General features: G+C 33.2%; 1 protein-coding gene and 1 long non-coding RNA gene across 5 annotated transcripts in view; one reads left to right on the forward strand and one right to left on the reverse strand.

The window, feature by feature from the left end:
• Positions 1-17,282, reverse strand: part of LOC135128998 (kinesin-like protein CG14535) — a 445,574-nt gene that overhangs the window by 129,737 nt on the left and 298,555 nt on the right. The window lies entirely within an intron of this gene.
• The window catches only part of LOC135129094 (uncharacterized), a 93,505-nt gene that overhangs the window by 21,912 nt on the left and 54,311 nt on the right, over positions 1-17,282 (forward strand). The window contains exon 2 of the long non-coding RNA XR_010280508.1: positions 7,940-8,020. This is a non-coding gene — a long non-coding RNA (uncharacterized LOC135129094). The remainder of the gene's footprint in view (positions 1-7,939; positions 8,021-17,282) is intronic.

Raw genomic sequence — 17,282 nt, forward strand, 5'->3', positions numbered from 1 at the left:
TTGTAGTGTGACATGCTCCTACTGTAAGCGTATACGGGTTACCGCAAACTAAAGAAATAAAATTTGTAAAAATATATACTAAAATTTTTTAATTTGTTACTAAATAGAAAAAAGCTTGTTTAGTCATTTTCTCAGCGCTGATTTTTTTACATAAGTGTTAAAAAATATGGTTTAAGACATAATGTTGTTTGAATGTTAATAATATTTTTTATTAGTTAGAATTGTTTAACCTGGGTGTTTTAAAAATGTAATAAATCTTAACTAATTGTCTTATAATTTTTTATTATGTTTTTGGTTTTGACTAAATACTACAGTATTTATATTTGTGTAGTACGTTTTTTGAAAATTGTTATAACATATAACGAGCGGTCATTGGACATCATATTGCAATACTGTATTTTAAACGGTTATTTTAATTTAAAACATTGGTTAGAGTTCATGACGTACAGTTCCTTCGAAAAATTGTAAAATTTAATTTACCAAATTTTATTATTTTTTTATGATAATTGTTATATGTTAAAATAAATGTGTGGACTGTTAAACTACAAGTAAAGAAGCATGTTATGCATATGTTTCAAGTGAGTTTCCTATAACAAAATTTTGAATGACATCATCAATATTTTAACAAGAACGTTTATATCAATTTGAACAGGTGCAGTGGAATACTAGTAACAACAATACAATATTGTCAAATTTCTGGAAAATAGGATGAAACGTTCTTGATTCGATCAATAAAAAAAATCTGGGCTCCAGCGCCTTATTGCTTTAAGACTTCGGTAGTAGAAGATCATATTATGAGCATAAAGAAGAAGACGGAGTAACAATTAAAAAATGTAATAATAATAAACAAAATCACAGTAGAGTCATAAACCACAAGTACAGGAATATATTATTTAATGAAATTTAGATAACCTGTACTACGCAATATCATGAGCGGACGTCATCAAATTGTTTGTTCTACTATTTACGTGGTATTCCTAAAATACAAATACGGATAACAAAACGGGGCCGTTGGATATTTTTGTGAAAATTTGAATGCGTAGGGTAAAAACTCTAAGGCGAATTCATAAGCCACAACTACAAGATGTTATTTTATGAAATTTAAATGGCGTTTACTAAAAAAAACTTGCGGGGACATCATCAAATTGTTGGTGGGGATGATCAGACCAATTTTGGTTAATATTTTACCGTCTGAACGATATTCCTAACGTACATATCAAATTTTACAATAATCAGTCTGATAGTTTTGGAAATCTGTACTAAAATCGACACAGACAGACGACAGAGGACAGGCAGACGGAAACACGAGACCTACTTTTTGGGGTTTTGGTGTTTAGTAAGTTGCGGCTTTATCTTCTGTGTAAAAGCCAATGCAGTAACTTTATGTGACTTTCACAGATACACTAAACTAAATTAATATTTTTTTTTAAATTTTGAAATCTGGCACATATTTGATGTATGTTTTCTCAGATTAAAAATATTTACATAGTTTTATGGTAGAATTAAACTCACGTTAGTGTGTACTTATTTTCCACTAAAAATGACTCGAAGAACTTCCCTCGCCCTGAAGTACAATCCAAGAAATCCCGTTTTATTGGAAAATTACAAAATTCGATTTAGCAAAATTGTATTTTTTTATGATAACCTCTGTATTAAAAAAATCTCTACAAAAATAGGATTCGAACTCATGCGTGCAAAGTTCAAGTTGCTGAAACTCGGCGCCGTAGATTATGCTGTCCCGAATTGCGCGAGATTTCAGTTACATGACTCTCCGTAAAAATTTTTCACAAACATTTTTGTAAAATAATTGTGATTAAAAATCAAGGTAGATTTATAAACAAGTGTCGGTGTAAGAGTATATTATTTTACAAAATTTATAATATTTGATCTACAAAATTTTGGTTAGCGTTTTACCATACACGATATTCCTAAACTACGTATTTTAACAAAGAAAATTTTGGCGGCCGGAAGCCACGATATGGGTACCGGGGACAGGGAGAACGACATTCAGGCTGAGGACGTGTGTGAATAGAGTTGATAGAACAGTGAAAAAGTACAAAGAGAGTTCCTGCAGTAGACCACGATACCATACCGAACCGTAAGTATCCGGTTGGATACTACATGCAATTGACTCGCCGCCTCCGAAGGATCTAGACTCCATACCGTCATAACCGCTCCCGTTCTTTTTTTAAACCGCCACCGCGCGACACCTTTCGGCGTACCGTCCCCATATGAACCCCGTTTCATCATCGCCGACCCTCCAGGATCCGAAGAAGCTTCGTTCAGGGAAAAACTGCCGGGAAAACTGGGTTTCCAGATCCTTTTGTTTGCCGAAAGTTTCCTTTTCTTATTAATTTAAATTTTTCTTATCTAGGTGGCAAGAAATAAAAGCAGGCGTTAATCTTGACCAAAATATTATTAAGACTCACTGGAGATCCGCTTCTTCGGATAAAGTACCCTTAGCCCCCGAGCAACTGCCCCCGTACAAGGCGCCAATTCTGTGACGTCAAGGCGACCTTTTCGTCTAAACCGGATAGGCTTGTCAACAGCGGTATCAGTCGTTCCAGGGCGCAATGCTGACGTACGCCACAACCCACAATACGATATCGGAGAACCTATCACCGCTATCGTCACCGACCCCAGGGTTTCATAAACTATAAAATTTGGCAATAATAAATCGGTCCAATAGTTTCGGAGATTATCTGTCTAATAAAAATCGACACAGGTAGACAGAGAAACGGAAACGGGAGACCTATTTTTAAGTAGCTAGTAGCCCGATGGACCCTATTACTAACTTACGTGCGGGAAGTAAATATTCATTAATAAAATTATAAGACGTTTACATACACAGCTGCGGTTGTCACCATGTTCTACTCGACTCTGTTTTTTAAGTAGATTAAAAGTTTTAGTAATTTGTCCAGGTAAATGGTGCAAAGAAAACGTAACTAGCTTGAACTGAATTTAGAATTTTCGAAGTGGTTTGTGTAATATCCGGTAACATTTTTCACTTTCCACACTCATTTCAATTTTTAGAGATTAATAGTTCCATTACAAACTGTGAAGACGTATTAATTACGAAACTGGAATATATAACATATATATGAAATAATTATAAATGCATGTAAGTTACAAGAAAATAGTTTTTTGTGGTGCTCACTGTTTCCAAATTGTCCAAATTAGATCTTAAATTCAGTTTTTGCTGGAATAATTTTAAAAGTTTAATACTTATGCAACATATTACGACGGTGTTTTGGCGATTTTTTTATTTTGACATTAATAAACCTTAAAATACATGCATGTTTGAGGTCAAGGTGAGCTTAGCCTTAAAACACGTTGAATCTATTGATGTGAAATTTATAAAACAATATAAATTGACAACAATTTTGTTTTCAATTATTTGCTTCATCACAAAATCAGAATTATTATCTACTAGTAACCAAGTACAAATCCTGTTAAAAATTTACCAAACTATTTAAAGATTGATTTTTAGTGGGTTTATTATAGAAAATTATCACCACTTCTCCACTTCTAGCAACTTTATTTGCTTGTCTTTTTGCGGTCAGTCCCCAAACAGTGCTAAACAGTTCGATTCGGTGACCTAAAGCGAAGAGGGTAAAAGCCCCTTTTTCTCAAATTACCTGGATAGCCGTGAACTGATTAATGGCATCGTAAACTTCCTTGTCGCCCTTAGGAGTAATTAATAATTTCGACCTGAGCACGCAAATACGGACTTGTAAATGTTTATTTACATCTGTAATCCAATCGAAAGCATTTGCAATTTTAATAGTAATTTAGCGTTATTAAGGCGCCATAACAGACGATGCTATCAGTTCAAACAACGATTCAAAGAATGTAATAACATGGATGTGGGTTTTTTGAAGCTCGCTTATCTCTGTTTATTGTAAAAGTAAAAACCAATATGTACGGCACTCACGCTAACTTTAAACCTTTCTAAGTGCACGGCTTACACCGCTGTTACTTTAAAAACCTGTTTACATCACAGTAAACTCGTATTATGGCACTTTCTGCAGGAAATTTACCGCCTCGGAATGGAGTGCAGCTACTAAATTCGTCTTTCCGCCTCATGACGTGTAAAGAGTTAGACCCTCGAATCTGATTGCGGGGATTATCGACGGCGGGTTTTTCTACATTCTTCTCGTCGAGATTTTAATTCACGAGACCGATACAAATTCGATATGATCTGTCGACTGGTTTGTTTGTATTGTTCGATGTACGGTTTCCATTTGATATATTGGATCGCTTTTTACATCCCCATATGAACAACTCGGTCCGAAGAAGAGAGACGAAATTTCAATTTAACTATTTCCGTTCTTCCTTCTCTCTAGATACTATTCGAGTGACCCTCAGGAAGGTTAAAACTCAATAAATGGCACTGTTCGCACGCGTTGCAGACCCAGATGGACTTCTTCTGATGTTGCTTTGAGTCAAATAACAAACGGCCATGCTTGTTCCGAAGTACATATTCGATAGTGCGCTTTGCCACTCAGAAATATCGACACATATTGGAGAGAGCCAATGGGCAGCTACATAAAATGGTTTTTCAGGATATGTCGTCGAAACAAGTACGGAAGCAGTTATTTTAAAGTGAAATACGTTGGAACGCAGCTGGAGAATTTGTGGATTTGTACCAAGCAACAGCGCTTATCTCGATTCACTGAAAACTTTTTAGCTCTGGCTTATATTGATGCTCTGGTATTTGTCTGATTCACATCGAGAGTTTTATTGCGATTGTTTCTGAAGAGCATTCACCTGTGTTGAGTGTTTAAAAATTTAATATAAAATTTATTACAAGATGTATGGTTTACATAAAAAACTAGAATCAAATATTTTATTGTCTTGTAAAAGCTAAGTTGTTTTAGTATCAGAGAAAGTACAGATGTCAGTCTGAACTCCGCACAGAACTTAAAATAATACCAGAACCAATTTTCATTAATGTTTTGGCTGATATAATTTTTGAGGACAATTAAGTTTGTTTATTTGGTAGTATGTGGAAGAAATTTATGCAATTTTGTCGTTAGTTGGAATATTGCAATAGAGTCCATACGGATACTTTCAGGTTTTCTCGACATATATGACCCCTAGAATGTGAAAAAAAGGTCTCCCATTTCCGTCCGTCTGTCTGTCTGTCTGTCTGTCTATACGGGGCCGATTATTGTCAAATCTATCGTGTATATGGTGAAATGCTATCTTTAAAATTTGTCTAATCATGTAATCCGCATAATAGTTTACATCTTTTTAAAATTTTGGGGAAATTTTTTAGAACACAATTTTAAAAATAAATACCTATCTCAATTCACCACTGTTTTCAGCTCGCAAAGCTTAATACATTCACGAGGAACTCATTTTCAACAAAAAAAGTCGACAATGTTTTTCAAGTATAGAGTTCTGTAAACTGAAACCAGTGGTGAAAACTGTGTTACAAAATATCCATTATTGAGATATTGCTTTTTAAAGATACGTGATGAAAAATTTCACCAAAATGCAAAAAAAGACGATGACCATAAAGTGTAAAAATTACGTTAGGAATGGACAGGTTATCTTTAAAATTTCATTACAATAAGGGCAAGTTTATAGAATATTTTAACTGAGATTAAGTTAATCATGTATTTAGCCATGTCTTGAATTCTCCCGCGTGGGTTCGAATACCCTTCTCGTCGACATTTTTTTATTACACTGTGATAGTATTATCTACATATTTTAACTTATAAAGGTTATCATAAACTAAATACAATTTCGTAAAATCAAATTTTGTTCTGTATAAGTAACCGTAGATAATTTTTTTTTTGAGAAATATTCACATTATTATTGTTAACATTTTGCGGAAGCTAACGACAGTGAATTTTCGTCCTTAGAAATGTTTTTTTACTTCCTGAGCGGAAGCTAGTAAGTATTATATTAGGGTTCATCTGGCGAATAGGTATTTCCATGTTTGTCGATTTTTATTAGGTAGATAATTTTATTTATTTTTAAAATATTTTTATTTATATATTTAAGTCTACATTTTAATTTATAAACACTGAATATTTACCTACTATTTTTTTTTTATTTAAAATTCCTGGGACGAATTAATTATGAAAGTTTAAGATTTAAGTTTCTCGAAAAAATCGTTAAACGAAAATACACTAACAAAAAATTGGTCGAAAGTTATTTCGACAGAACTTCCCTCGCTTCTGGTTTCACTTTCTTTAATAAATTTACTGGTTCCCTATTTTTTTTTGGTCACACTGTATAAGCAAATCTAAAAAATATGAATGCAATGATAAGTTACAAGTATAGTCCGATCATATTTTGTAGATTTTCGAAAGAATTTATTCGGCAAAATCTTGAGATGACGTAATCAAATTTATGGGGTTGATTAACACATACATTTTGATTAAAAACTTAACACACTTACAATAACTTCACAACTTCAAGATTTTAAAGTACATATTCAGTTTTGCAATTCTTGATTTAATCAATAAAATAAATTGACTCAGTCATTAATTTTTTTCAGACACCCCCTATAAGTAAATCTGAAAAATATTAATGCAGAGTTAGATCACAAGTAAACACTCATCATACTTTTTTCAACAAATTCGATTATGTAGTTCCTGATTAAATCAATAAAATAAATGTAGGCATTCATGAATTTTTTTGAGTCACCCTTATATGCAAATCCAAAAAATATGAATGGAGTGATAAATCACAAGTACAGACTCATCATATTTTGTACATTTTAGATAGGATTTATTCGGTAAACTTTTGGCTGAAGTCATCAATTTTTTGGAGGGGATAAGTAAATATACTTTGATTAAAAATATATCATTCTTATCATAACTGTAAACCATCTGCAAGATTTCAAAGCATTGGGTTTTGTAGATTCCAAATTAAATTGCAAAATTTTGTTTTTTTTTTGTCCAAAAATCTGGACATTTCGGGTAAAAATTCAATTCAGAGTCATAAACTACATGTAGAGGACTATGTTATCACATTAGTGGTGGGGATGATTAGATAAATTTTGGTTAGCTACATGATATTCCTAATATAATCAAAATTTGACAACAATCGGTCCAGTAGCTTCGGAGATTATCTGTCTAATAAAAATCCGGGACGGCAGACAGACAGACAGACAGACAGACGGACAGACAGACAGACAGACGGACAGACAGACGGACAGACAGACGGACAGACAGACAGACGGACAGACAGACGGACAGACGGATAGACGGACAGACAGACAGACAGACAGACAGACAGACAGATAGAGAGACGGACAGACGGACGGACGGACAGAGAGACGGAAACGAGAGACCTATTTCTTCGTTCTCTAGGGGTCATGAAATGTCGAGTAAATGTAAAAATAGAGAATCGGCCGACGGACTTAATGTGACTCGATCTTGAAATGTGTGGCAATTAGTAACTTTTATGAAATAGAAATATATCTGTGTCCTTGTTATGCTCCGTCTTTTCGACAGCAGGTATTTTTGCTTCCAGTATGGCGATCCTGTTACTGTCATTTGGCCGTCAATTGCCTTGGTGGTAACACGTCTTCCACGACTGTTTGCTGGTTACCGGTGACACTTTCTCGTTGAATAGGGCTGGAGTTACTTTGTGACTGGAATAATGTTCTTTCCGGTCCGTTAACTCAATAATTCTAGTACAGTCTGTCGTAACCTCAAATCGTAAACACATCAAACTTTCGTTGACAGATAGCGAAAATTACTAGCCTCGCGCTATCTTTGTTTAACACATAGGTTAGGTTCCTCTCTGTCGAATTCCGACCACAGGCAGTTTGCCGTACTTTCTAAAAGTAATAGTAGATCTAGTGACTTTAGACGGACTCGATTACAATACTTCCTTTGCTTACGCTCGGGAAGTAAAAGCATATAATATAAAATTAATTTTTCGGCTTGTGGTGAAAGTCTTTTATTATTTATAGAAACGTCTATTCAACAGGCCTGCATTTGGGGTATTTCCTGGAGAAGATCGGCCCAGAAGACTTTAAAACATTCTCAATGAGGTAAGAGTTAAATACATAATTTGGAAAAATCAGTCTTATCTTAGCAAGTACGAACCCCGCCCATCCACCGTTTATTTTCTTTGAGAGTAGGTCCTTTGCCAAAGTCAGTCTTATCTTGGCAAGTACTAGCCCCGCCCACCCGCCCCCTATTTTCTCAGAGAGTATCTCACTTGGCAAAATCAGTCTTATCTTAGCAAGTACTATTCCCGTCCACTCGCCGTTTATATTCTTAGAGGCTATGCCCTTTGGCAAAATCGGTCTTATCTTAGCAATTACGAACCCCGCCCACCCACTGTTTATTTTCTTAGAGAGTAGGTCCTTTGCCAAAGTCAGTCTTATCCTGGCAAGTACTAGCCCCGCCCACCCGCCCTTTATTTGCTTTATTTAATCTCCAAAACTACAACATCGATTGTTGTCAAAGTTTAGATGTTTGTTAAGAATATATAAATTATAAATAAGATGGTAAAAAATTGTCTAATCATCTTCACGAACAATATGATAACGAACATTTTAAAAATTTGCTTAGTACATGTCATATAAATTTATTAAAAGAACATGCCACTGTACTTATGGTTTATGAATTTGCCTTGATTTTGTTGATTATTATTAAAATTTTTATAATTCTATATTTCTCGTAGTAAAACTGGTATTTGAATACGTAATTGAATACGTTTTAGCTAATTTTTTTATTTGTTTATACTGTGAGTGGTTTACTTGTCTTGTACCAGTCCACACGAGTCTCTATTTTAAATTATAAGAGTTTTTTTTATTTTTTTATTTTTTCGAAGAACTTGAACTTGTTGGACTGTACTTCAGTGGCTGTAAATAACTTTGGATGATTTTTTTTGTATTAAGAAAATTTCATTTGTTATTTAATTACAAAATGCGAAGAAATATTTTTCATTCAAAAAATTAGGAATTTATGAAATAAGCAGAAGCAATCGTAAATTGTGACCGTCGGCCGTCTCCGCTTCCTGTTATGCGTTTATGGTTTAAGTTATTTAGCTTACCTTGATTTATGGTAATTATAATTAATTTTAGAATCTTGACACAAAATTTTGAATTTTATTCCGAAATCGACACAAAATAAGTTTAACAATTATGTAAGGATTAATAAAATATGTATGTAGCCGCATTTATATTTTAAATAAGATTTGCTAAAAAACGTTTAAGGTGACGTCATCAAAACTTGGCTAGGGTTCAGTACACAAATCGATGATATGTGTACTAAATTTCAGAGCAATGGTTGAGTAGTTTCTACGATAAATTGTAAAATGTCACATATTTTACAAAGTTTAGACAGGGTTTGTCTAATAAAATTTTGAGATGGTGAGGGATAAAACAAATACATTTTTTTTGTACAATTTTTGATTTTTTTTTTTCAAAAAACTAGGTGTGTAAAAGAAAAAATAAGGACACATTAATAAAATATATTATTGTATACAATTCTGATATGACTTAATGAAAATGTCGGTAAGAATGAAGCCAAATTTGGGTATCGTTTAATCAGCTACATGGTGGCATTAAAGTGGACTCCATATCAATAAACCCAATAATTTCGGAGATTTTGTGTCTAATAAAATCGCCAACAGACAAACAAACGGAAACCGTACAACGCGGAGAAAATATGAATTTAGCCACTCGTTAAGACTTAATGTGGTAAACAATATTACTCTTTACTTACTAACTTGTATTTAATCAAAAATACAGTTGATCTTAAAATTTTGTGGTATAGTGCACAGTGAGCGCTTGATAAACTAATCAAACAACTTGAAAAACCTAATAACGCATGGTCTAACAAGTGAATTTAAACTTGGCAAACTTTTAAAATTATTGATACTCAAGAAATTTATATTGTTTCAAACTTTTTTAAGCCCACGTATGGCAAAAGTGCATTACTTGTAGTACGTTTTGTCAACAAAGAAAACTTCCACTGCAGTTTTTCCCTGTTTGTAACTACTTGTTAGTTTAAGAAAGACTGCTTCAGCGACGAAATATCATTTTAGCACGTAAGTTTCGTCATTCAACGACAAGTCCATAATAAAATCTGCATTTCAAAAAGCCCTTTATTACTCGATGTTTTATATTCAACGTCATCGGAAAAGAAGGTAATAATGCCTTGAACACAGAAAATAAACTCCACCTTTTCCTACTTCACTCGACGTCCCATTCCCTAGGGAAATGCACAACACAGCAGCAAAAAATCTGCCACGATTAATTTAAGATGACTGTAATTATTCATAACTAAATAACTCGGTTAGGGTCGGAAGTGTAAAAAGTTTGAATATGTAAAGAGGGAACGGCAATTGCTCGAGACAATCCATTAGTTTCAAGTCAGAACCCTAATTTTTTACTGACAACTTGTATATTTGAGTTGGGACATGAAATTTTTTGCAATTTAGGTGAAAGCTCCACTTTTAAAGTGCACAGAATAAAGAAAACTTTGTTTGATAAATCTTCCCAGGATTGTCAGCTATCCCGGCTGAAGGATCAATATAAGGAATGATTTAGGTCGAAGGTCGTAGGCAGTGAATGCGTGTATAAGATTTTTTATTCGTTCGTGAAAATATGGCTCTGTTTCCTTCAAATCACAAGAGTCCTTACTACAAAAACGATTATTATCGTTATGGTTAATTAAACGACTGTAATTATGGTACAGTATTAATTAGGCAAGAATATTGTCGAGATTTGACTCGAGTGTTGATGAAAGTCCCATCGATATTAACATTATGTTACGGGGTGTTTATGAGAATAATTAACAAAGGCTAAACTGTCATTACTGTGGCAGTGTTGCTATTCAAAATGTTGTCCCAACTAGTTTACGGCTGTTAAATTCTATCACTATTATTAAAACAAACTAGGTATGACATTTCTGATAGAGCGAGCATGACCCCACGCCCATAAATAGGGCCTAAATCCTTTCGTCCACATGGCCAGTTCGCATCAGTCGCAATAGATGGCCGACTTCTTGGGTCATAGGTCGAGTATTGGCAATCAGGGCACCCTGCGAGTCCGTTCTTCATCCCGGTCTCGTATCCAATCTGTTTAGTTCGCTTCATTGAATGTTATGCGCCATTGGTTCGGTTGGCGAGGTAATTTTTTAGTTTTCTTATTATCTGAGAAAGGGCATTTGTGGCATCTTCTCGCACACATCCATCCTCGAGTCACCTCGACAGAGCGAGAACCCAAAAATTACGCGGCTCATAGTTTATATTCAGCCGAAAAAATGTATAACGAACGAGACGGATCCGAGAGAGAATTCCTAATGTTACCCACATCACGAGTTGTCGAAGTCTCGGGGAGCCGCTGAAGATGTCCTAGAACGGAGGGAGAGAAAGACGAACCAATAATTGGACTCCACTTCGCTCCTTGAATACGAATCGAAAGCTGACAGACTCGCAGATGAGACCCGAGAATTGTCCGGACTAAAATACAACACGCCACCGACTTCTTTTTCCATTTACGCTCTATTTTTGTTTGCGGAATCGGGGTAATTGGACTCCGGGATGAATATGCATAAAGTTTATAATTGACGAACCCGGAGGAAAGAGCGGATTGATATTATTTTTTGATTAGCTAACCGCTGCTACAATTTGTACGTAGATATGTCAGTTATTAACACTTACAATATTAAAGATTGCTTTTACGTTCTTTTTGTTGATACAGGATTTAGAAGGAGACAAAAAATTATCTAAAGACTGTATTTATTTGTTTCGTCCTTTGAAGCCTGACCACGTGGTGCACTTTTTTCACCAAAAATTTCAGGTCAATTCAAAATTGCGCTTGTAATTAATAATAATAATCAAAACACATTTGTGTATTCCACAAAAATGAGACTTATGAGTAAAAAACCCGAAGAGGCATTAATTAAATCGTGTAGGGTAAATGTGTACAAGAGTGCGAATATGTATAAGAGTACGCACTGATGATTTCTGCTTATTAGTGCCATCTGGGTAAGATGAAGTTATACCATTCAGAATTTAATGCTAAACCTGAGATAAAGGTGCAAAAGTGACCTGAATATATGTAGTTTATAGTTTGGTCGTACTGACGATTTTATGTTCACACGTTGTGTGGATGTAATTTTTACCGCTCATAGTTTTAGTTTTTTGTAAGGTACGTACCAGTTCTTTTATTTTACAGTAATAATTTTCATTAGCTGTAACTTTTAAGGTCTCGTTATACACTAACAGTTTTATACTTTCTATCCATCAAAAGCTTTCAACTTTGAAAACATTAGGTTATGTACAAATGTACAAGAGTGCGCAGCGAGGTATTGTATAAGAGTGCGCATTGCTTGCAATACGTAGTCTAATAGTCTTGGAGATACATATCATACGATAATGAATTATTTAACTCTACTACTTTGTACTGCTTCTCAAGTTGTGTGGTGGTGGTTATGGTGATTTTTTTTTTATTTCTACTTCCTGAGCGTGTTGTAATCGAGTCCGTCGACCGACTCTCTATTTTTACGTTTTCTCGACTTTTCAAGACCCTTAGAGTACGAAGAAATAGGTCTCCCGTTTTATGTGTAGTCTGTAGTCGCTTATTCCCATTTATTTTCACCTTAGAAACAAATATTTTTTCATAAAATATAATGCGCACTCATAAGCGTTCAAATGCGCACTCTTGTGCAATGAACTGTCTAAGAGTGCGCATTTACACATCTTGACAAAAATTGAAATTACTCTTAAAATATAGTGGTCTTGGGACGTACAATTAAATATATCTGATGTCTAAACATGTATATAACGAACCCATATCATAAAATTTGTCTATCAAAAAAAATTAAAAAGTTGTTGACGGTTTTACACTAGGTGCGTACTCTTGTACACATTTACCCTAACAATATACAGGGTGAGTCATTAAGCGCGCGGTCCTCAATATGTCATCTCGCAAAATTTAATTTATTAAGACAGATTTATTGGGAAAAAAGGAAAAACTAAAATTTAAGAAATGCACTTTTATCCATTTATTAAAAATCTTTGCGAAATCGTTGTCTTTTCTACTGGAAACTTAATTATATTTAATGTTTTTTAAGTTATGACTCCAATTTGACACTGTTTTATTTTGTTTACTATGGTATTTTTTTCATAAAATTTCGTTTTTTGATTTTTTTTTAATCGTACATGATTATTATTAGCTATTAGCTTTTCTCGTTAGTTTTTTCAAAGACTTAATAACCACAGTTTATTTTTGAAATTACTTTATTACAATTTTCTTAAATTTTTTTGCCAATGGAAAGGTTAATACAAAAACATTGCAAATGAGTTGTCTTTAAAAGCTGTGTTATAATATCTTGTGCAGGGTTAAATAAAGTACGTGCTTTGTTGTGGTATCAATTAAATCAAATTTTAATACAGAGGGCGTTTATAAAAAATTTCTAAAAGTTTAAATTTTCTAATATTGATACTCTATTTTTTTTTTTTGAAGTAAAAAATCGTGGTAACTATCAACTTAAATATAGAAATTACTTAACAAAAAAAGAAAAGTACTAAAAAATAAATAAAATAAGCTACAGTAATAAAATCAATGGCGTTCGACTTGAAAAAACTGAAATATTGATACTTGAAAATTGTAATTAGTATTTTTTTTATGAATACTCTATATACGAAGATTTAATTTTATTTCCACCACAACAAAGCGAGTACCTCTATATGCCCACAAAATATTGTAACACAAATTTTAAAAATAACCCTATTGCGATTTTTTTAACTCCTACGCTGCTAAAAAATTTAAAACAATAGCATAACGTGGCAACGTCGTATCGGAATTTCAGAAATAGACTGTGGTTGTAAAATCTAAAAGGAGATCAATGAAAGTACGCAAAAAAATATATAGGGCGTTTCATTAAAAAAACTAAGATCTGTGTTACGCCTTAAAAACAGAACACTCTGTATAGTTAAAAATAATTTTAGAGTATACTGCCCAAAAAACCTTACGACGAATAAAAAAAATCATCAGAACTGAGAGAGGGCGGGTGGGCGGGGCTTATATATATATATATATTTTTTTTTCTTAATATAGATAGCCACCTATTCACAACAAGAAACTTAGAACATGGTTAAAATGGTACATTTTTGCAAGGAAACGTGGATTTCGCTATTATGGGGCGGAGCCTCATTGCAAAATCGATATTTCTTTGTACAAATTTTCCATTTAAAGCATGTTTTAAGTTTTACGTTGCAAAAAGAAGTCTACACATATTAAAACAAAAAGGCAAAATTTAAGCCCGCCCACCCGCCCTATCTCAATTGTGATGATTTTTTTTATTCGCCGTGAACCAAGGGGGCGGAGCTTAACTGCAAAATACTTATTTCTTTATAAGAAATTAAAACATGTTTTTGACTATCGTGTTGTTCAAAGAATATTATGTATATTAAGACAAAAAGGCAAAATATAACCTCGCCCACCCACCCCATCTCAATTGTGATATTTTTTTTTACTCTTAGAAACTTAAAACACGTTTAAAATGGTACATTTTTGGAAGAAAATATGGATTTTGCAATTAGGCTGCGCCCTAGAATGCAAACTTCATTACTATTTAGATCAGGGCAGGTATGGATGGGGGTTAATTTTTGGCTTTAACTGTTTCTTAATATACATAGTATTCTTTGAATAACACGATACTCAAAAACGTGTCTTACATGGTAATTTCTTGTAGAGAAATAATAAGGATTTTGCAAATAAATTCAGCTCCTTTGGCTCACGACGATTAAAAAAAAATCATTACAATTGAGATAGGGTGGGTGGGCGGGGCTTATATTTTGCCTTTTTTTCTTAATATACGTAGTCATCTTTTCAAAACAAGAAAATTAAAACCTGTTTAAAATGATAAATTCTTGTAGACAAATATGGATCTTGCAATTAAGCCCCGCCCACGATCTGACAACGAGTCAAAAATTAAATTTAGCCTGTTTTTCTTAATATTGTAGACTTATTGCTTCTACGACCCCTTTAAATACGGCAAAAGTTTATAAATCCCACTTTATGCTTCGTAAAAAAAAGATTCTATATAGTTGAAGTTAATTTTATTGTATACTACTCAAAGAATTGTTAAATATTAATAAATAATTATTCTAATAATAACACAAGCCTGCAAAGATCAAATTGTCGGAAATCTATTTAGTGATTTTAATAAAGTTTTTGGTGTTAAAAAAGAGAAAAATATTTAAAAAATTCCATCACATAATAAGGTTTTATCATAATTTGTGTTTTTTGTGTTAGCCATTGATTCATTACAATAATAAAGGATTTTTTTTCAATTGTTGTTTAAAACAACCAATATAATATTTTTTTAGTTATAATGGCGCAAGAAGTTGATGCAATATGTTTTAAACAAACGATTTAGTTCAATATACCTTCTTTACAAATATGGTGTAAGTTTGTGCAATTTATTTTGTGACAATTTCATTTGTGTAATTTACTCCTTTTGCTATATTTAGTATTTTACTACGAATTTTCATTAGATTTAAGCATAATTTAGAATAATTTAGTTTTTCAATCACCCGTAAATAATGTATTTATTGATTGAAAAAAAAAATGTTCAAACCTTTTTGTGAAAAATCCTTACGCTTTGGAGAAAAATGGAATTCACATTTTGGATTCAATACTCAAATATACATAAGAATCAGCTATGAAACTGAAAACAACTTTCCAAAAGTTAAAATAAGCAATGAGATATACAGGGTGTTCAAAAATGGCGTTCCACCTGTATGACACATTGTTACCGACCATTTCATGCTTGGAGCAAAGAAAAAGTAATTAAAAAATCCTTTTGTCCAAATGTAGACCTTTTTTTTTCGAAATTTCACCACAATTTAATTCACTATTTTGTGTTGGGCATCTGATATCGATTGGACTTTCATTATTCATTTCTTCATTTTATAACATTACAAAAATTTTTAAAATGTTTACGATGAATTTGACGACAGTGGTCAAATTTTTCTGAGCGTAAGCTAATGAAGTATAGTGATCGAGTACATTGAACTTTTTTGATCCACATATCTATCTAAATCGATATTTTGTTTTTGTACATGGACGTCAAATTGACGTCAAGAATATTTTAATGATTTTTCCCGAACTTAAACTTGTGAATTTAGTTATGTATATATAAAAAAAAAAATCGAAAACAAATGCGAAAAATACATATTTTTCTCACGTATTTAAAAAAATTCACAAACCTCGAATATGCAGCGTTTTAGAAAAAAGCAAAAACAAACGAAATATTCAATACTTTGCTAACGTCGCTTTAAATAACCCCAAATTATCAAAATCCCAAAGCATTCAGCTGAATGGCAATCGATATGCAAATTTCGTAACTCCGCGTGTTTAACAAATTTCAAGCTATTTTGGTAATGTCGAAATCGGGTTTACGCTCCATAATGTTATTTTTCGTACAACCAGAATTGTTGTGCCTAAAATTATGCATCAATATCCACATTCACACACAGTTATGCCCGCAGTTGTTCAGACGCCACTTCTTTTCCCATTGACGTTCTATTTTTATCTGTGGAATCAGGGTAACTCGACTCCGGGACTCCGGAATGAATATGCATAAAGTTTATAATTGACGGACCCGCAGGAGATCTCGGATTGATATTATTTTTTGATTATCCAACCGCGGATGCGAATTTAATCCGACAATGATACATAAATTCGCCATTAACGTCCGACAGCCTAAATATTCCGATACACTCAGCGACGATTTCCATATTTGTTGCATATTAATTGAATATTGATTTTAAACTTATCGCCAAATAAAACGGTGTCAGCCAAATCAAATTAAGTTGTGATAAAGTTAAATAAAGTGAGTGGGAATCATAATCGTCATTATCATAAATTAGACAAACATTAAAATAATCCAATATCGTTTCCCTCGGGAAAACGTTGGTTGCTATTTTAATTAAAGTTTTGTTTGAAAATCTGAAGCTATTAACTAAATTAAATTAAAATATAAATACCATGGACACGTTGTACAGTTTTGGTGGCTAATCCATAATATAGACTACGTAAGGAATTTTGTAGAAACTTGTATGGAAGTCTGATTGAAGAAGTGCTCGCAACTTTGTTGCCATAACAGTATAGTAAGCTGTCGGCCAGAATTGTCAATTTGGCCCATAGTAAACAGGAAAATCAAATTAGGCCTCCGCAATGCCTTCGGTACACACCGTTCCACGAAGCGCATATAAATCATACATAAATCAAAACACAGTTTCCATTTTGTGTATTAGCAAAATGACAAAGAGCAATACGTCGGTTA

The sequence above is a fragment of the Zophobas morio genome, unplaced genomic scaffold, assembly GCF_036711695.1.
Source record: "Zophobas morio isolate AGI-343-1 ecotype UQ-CSIRO unplaced genomic scaffold, CSIRO_AGI_Zmor_V1 ptg000002l, whole genome shotgun sequence".
Classification (NCBI taxonomy): domain Eukaryota; kingdom Metazoa; phylum Arthropoda; class Insecta; order Coleoptera; family Tenebrionidae; genus Zophobas; species Zophobas morio.